This window comes from Notolepis coatsorum, assembly GCF_963971535.1.
Source record: "Notolepis coatsorum genome assembly, contig: SCAFFOLD_299, whole genome shotgun sequence".
Taxonomy (NCBI): Eukaryota; Metazoa; Chordata; class Actinopteri; order Aulopiformes; family Paralepididae; genus Notolepis; species Notolepis coatsorum.
This window is the reverse complement of record NW_028170014.1, coordinates 110,223-115,883: the sequence shown is the minus strand read 5'-3', so window position 1 is coordinate 115,883 and position 5,661 is coordinate 110,223.

Sequence of the window (5,661 nt, the reverse complement as noted above, 5' to 3'; positions counted from 1 at the left end):
CCCTCACGGGATGGGGGGGGGACATGTCGGACCGATGCAGTGGGGGGCAGCTGGATGGTCCATGCTGCCCGGTCTGCAACGCACATCAATGTGTTGGAATTGAAGGCGGTCCTCCTGGTCTTCAAGTGGCTCGGCCACTTGGTGGTGGGCGAGCACGTGTTGGTCAGGACAGACAACACGGCGACAGCATCGTATATCAACAGACAGGGTGGAGTACGCTCCATCCGTCTGGACCGGGCGGCGGTCGAGCTCTGGCTATGGGCGTCTCTCAATCTGCGCAGCCTAAGGGCGCTCCACATCCCTGGCAAGGAGAATGTTGGCGCAGATGTGATGTCGCGGGGCGGTCCTCATCTCGACGAGTGGGGACTACGTCCAGACATAGTCAGACAGGTCTGGTACCGCTTCGGGGAAGCCTTGTGGATCTGTTTGCGAGTGCCCCTTGTGGTTCTCGGTCAGTCGGGGGGACAATCCTCCCTTGGGGGTGGATGCCTTTTCGATGTATCCGTGGCCGCCCTGGATTCTGTATGCATTTACCCCCATACAGCTGATAGGTCAGTTGTTGGAGCGGATACGTCGGGAGCGCAGGACCTTGATCCTGATCGCGCCGGACCGGGGCACGGCTGTGTGGTTCCCGGTCCTGATCCAGCTCTTGATAGCCCCGCCGTGGCCTGTTCCATGGTCATCGCCCTCTCTCAGGCGCATGGGTCTCTGTGGCGGTTCCCTGTGCTGGGCCAACCGCTGATGGTTTGGCTGTTGAGAGGGTGAGTCTGGAGGGGATGGACCCTTCTGTGGTCGACACCATCCGGAACGCACATGCTCCCTCCACTATCGCGGTTTACGCGGGTAGGTGGCATGTTTTCCAAGAGTGGTGTAGAGTGGGGGGCTTGGACCCGGTGTCCTGCCCCCTGGACGCTGTCCTTTCCTTCCTTCAGTCTATTTTGGATGGACTGTCGATTTCGACGGTGAGGGTATATGCCGCGGCTATATCCTCTTGTCATGAGGGGTTTGAGGGCGTTACGTTGTTCAGCCACCCTCTTGTGAAGCGTTTCCTGCTTGGCGCTCGGCGTCTTAAGCCGGTGGAACGTTCTCTGTCTCCGAGTTGGGACCTCCAACTGGTCATCGGCCGGTTGTCTGAGGCCCCGTTTGAGCCTCTTGAGCAGGCGTCTTTGGAACAGCTGTCTTTCAAGACTGCATTCCTGCTGGCCATCACCTCCGCTAAGCACGTGGGTGAGCTGTGTGCTCTCTCGGTGCGGCCTGAGTGCTTGTCTATTCGTGTCAATAGCGGTGCGACTCTGAGGCCTAATCCAGTCTTCGTGCCAAAAAAATATCCGGAGCTCTTTTTGCTCCAGGGATATTGTGGTTCAGGCGTTTCATCCGCCTCCTCACGGTGGTGAGTTAGAGGCGAGTCTTCACCTGTCGTGTCCGGTCCGGGCTTTGGGGGTTTACCTCAGTCGGACTCAGGACCTCAGGGCTACTGATCAGCTCTTTGTTTGTTACGGTGGCTCTCGCGCTGGTAAGGCACTGTCCAAGCAGCGCCTGTCACATTGGTTGTGCGAGGGCATTGCCCTTTGCTACACGTTGGCTGGGCTGGCCACCCCTAGGGGTGTCAGGGCGCACTCCACTCGTGGACGCCACCTTGTTAGGGGGGGCCTCGGTGGGACATCAGGGGGTCCCACGGTAGCTCATATGCCGGCTCCAGTTGTTCGGAGCCGTTATGGTCGGGAGGTCCGTCTACCGACCCGTTTTTTTAGTTAGTAGGGTGAATTCTGGGGGGACATATGTAGTGGGCACTTACATGGACACTTACATGGACTGGACATAATCCACCTACACTGTCACTTTAAGGACACGGCATTGTGGGTAGCTAGAGCGGCCATATGAACTCTTGGCTTGGTTTGTTGTGGTATCCACGCTATGCTAATAAATGATGCACACTGATGTGTGGTCAAAGAAACTTCACTCTCTCTGGTCGTGATTTCCCGTCTCCTACAATAACCTAGTTATATGAGTACTGGCTGAGCGTCTCGCTCTTCGCCATATTGAGATATATCTTTATCTCCAGTACCTACTGTACTTCATTAACAAAAAACAATGCACCCATGCACTTCACCAGGCCCCACCCCAGTGTCCCCCTACAAGACGTGGTGCCCGAGGAAATCGATCCCAGACAGCCCAAACTGGCATTTAGCTGGGTTAACTATGAGCCCATGCTGACTGAGTCAGTTGAAAAAGGTCCTGAGATGGGACAAGTGCTCTGCCCTTGAGGTACTGGCGACTAAGATGTCATCTAAGTAGACAAACAAAAAAGGCAGGTCCCGTAACACAGAGTCCATCAAGCGCTGGAATGTCTGTGCTGCGTTTTTAAGCCCAAATGGCATGCGCAAGAACTCAAATAAACCAAAGGGAGTAATCACCGCCGTCTTAGGGATGTCCGCTGGGTGGACCGGCACCTGGTGGTAACCTCGAACTAAATCTATTTTTGAAAATATGAGTTTCCGGGCCAGGTGGGTGGAAAAATCCTGAATATGTGGAACCGGGTATTGGTCCGGTGTAGTTACCTCGTTAAGGCGGCGGTAATCGCCACACGGGCGCCACCCGCCGGCAGCCTTGGGGACAATGTGAAGGGGTGAGGCCCATGGGCTGTCAGAACGATGGATAATACCCAGGTTCTCCATGTTGGAAAACTCTGCCTTGGCAACGGCCAGCTTGGCAGGATCTAGGCGGCGAGCCCGGGAGTAGACTGGCACACCTGCCGTAGCGATGTGATGCTCCACACCGTGCTTTCTGGTGGAGGACGAGAAAGTGGGCTGGGTAAGGACAGGAAACTCGGCTAGCAGCTGGTGAAACTTATCTGTAACAGACAACATGTTAGACAAACCCACAGGAGGCACTGCCCCGACAGTACATTCAAATGAACAAAAGGTGGTGGCATCGATCAAGCGATTGTTCCTGACATCCACCAACAATCCATAAGCACACAGAAAATCATCACCCAGCAGGGGCACAGACACATCAGCAGTGATGAAGTCCCAGCTAAACCGCCGCTCACCAAAACACAGCTCCACTAGCCTACTGCCCTAATGGCAGATTGTAGTACCATTGGCAGCTTCCATAGGGAGCCCATGCCCGTCGGCCAGGGTGTCCACCCTTGATGCAGGCAGCACGCTTCTCTGTGCCCCTGTGTCGCACATGAAACACCTGCCTGAGATGGTGTCCCGAATAAACAGTAGCCTGCCGGCCCCACCAACGCTCATGGCCACTGTTGAGCACCGGCCCGGGCGTTTCCCGGCCCCTTGTAAGTACATGGGGGACGGCATTGGTTAGCCCTGGCTCCATACTTTGTGTAAAAGAAACACCAGCCAGTGTCTCTCCCTCGCTGGCGAGGGGCTGCCACCGCAGCAGCGACGGTATAATCCCCATGGTGAGAGGGAGAGGGTTGGTCATGGTAGAACACGGCCGCACAGTGTTGTTGCTGGCTGGCCAAAAATAACTTATCCGTATCCGCGGCTAACATACAGCAGTCATTTATTGTTTTCTTGGCCAAGGCAGCCCTTACCTGAGCCGGTAACTGGCGTAAGAACAGCTGTCTGAAGAGAAAGTGGTTGGGCTCATGCTCTCCCATCAACGCCAGCATCCTATCCATAAGCTCGGACGGTTTACTGTCGCCCAGACCTTGCAATGAAAACAGCCGGTTAGCTCGTTCCACCTCAGATAGTTCAAAACACTTCAACAAGTGTGCCTTCAGCGTGCCATATTTGCCGTGCGCCGGAGGGCTGCCGTGTTAGTCCCCAGCACAGCGACAGCGTGATAGTACTTGGTATCATCCTCCGTTATTTTCTTTATTGCAAACTGCGCCTCCGCCTGCACAAACCATGCAGTAGCTTGCGTTTCCCAGAACTCTGACAATTTCAGCGCGACTGCTGCTTCCATATGTTTCAGCGCGACTGCCTGTTCCATTGTTCAATCGTCCTTGAAAGCGTCCAAGAACGTCAGGGTCACCAATGTAGAAGACGGGAAATCACAACCAGAGAGAGTGAAGTTTCTTTGACCACACATCAGTGTGCATCATTTATTAGCATAGCGTGGATACCACAACAAACCAAGCCAAGAGTTCATATGGCCGCTCTAGCTACCCACAATGCCCTGTGTCCTTAAAGTGACAGTGTAGGTGGATTATGTCCAGTCCATGTAAGTGTCTATGTAAGTGCCCACTACATAATAGTCATAACCTTTTGTTAAAACTACCTGTAGGAGGGCGGTCAGGTGGCGTAGCGGAGATTGCGTTCGTCACCAAACGCCGGAGACGCTGGATTTGCCTGTTCGAATCCAGGTCACAGCTCCGGCGTTGTCACCAGCTTGGCTGGCCGTTCACACTAATACAATTGGCAGTATTAGAGGGTGGGAAAGCTGGCGGGGTGGGTCCGGGTCGTTGTAAACAGCAACTCCTACAGTTCGGTCGGGGCACCTGCTCAGCGAGGATAGGATCTAAGGGGGGTAGTGTGATCCTTCCACACGTTACACCCTCTCATTGAGAGTCCGCGCCAGGTGAAAAGAAGCGGTTGATTGGCTAGACGTGTGTCGGAGGAAGCACGTGATAGCCTCCACTCTCCCAGACCGACTGTGGGGGGTAAGTGCGCAGCGACCAGGAAGGGGATTGGGAATTGGCATAACGACTAACATTGGGATTGGAGAAAATCGGAGGAAAAAGGAGGGGGAAAAAGATTAAAAAGATTAAAAAAAAAAGAAAAAAGAAAAACGACCTGTAGGACTGCTGTTAAAACTGCCTGTAGGACTGCTGTTAAAACTACCTGTAGGACTGCTGTTAAAACTACCTGTAGGACTGCTGTAAAACTACCTGTAAGACTGACATCAAAACTACCTGTAGGCCTGCTGACAGTTCATACGTTTAGTTAAAAATAAATATATAGAGAGAGAGAGCAATGAATCCAAAATGACATTGTGGTTAGAAGTGGTGGAGAGAATAAAAGCTAGCATATAATGGTAATGTCTGGTTAGGAACAAGTTATAATGGTTGATTATCCAAAGGGGGGTCCGGGAGGGGGGGGTTCGAGCTGGAGCATACAGATACAGCACTCAAAACTCAAACCTCTCATGCCTCTCTACCACTCTCTACCACTCCTCTATTGTTCTTGACCGGGCCAGATTTCACACCTCCACTTCCTCCCACAGGCTGGGCAGATTTTCATCTTAAATTTTTATTCGTCCCAAATGTCCCAGCCCCATCAGATTTCTTAGCTTTTTTCACTGTTTACTTATCATGCATTGCAACACTAATATATGGTCAGTACCCCAAGTCAGACTGCCCATATAAAAATTATTTTGGGGGTCTGAGGGCAGTAGCCCCCGACCCCCTCCCTGGGGAAGCACTTAAGTTAACTACCCTCCCTTTGTTCCCCCAGCCAACACCCCCGGAAAATTAACACCTGAGTAGACTTAAGTGGCACACAAGCAGCAACAAGCAGCAGACAAGCAGCAGAATTGGTTTGATTTTTGAGCGCTGCGTCTGTATGTGTGTAGGTTTTTAGATAACAGGTATTAGGGGTATATCCTGTATAAGACATTTGACTAAATGGTAATTTCATTGGATATACACTGTGAATTAATGCTTGTATATCTTATCGTGTGTTGTCATGTTTGTTT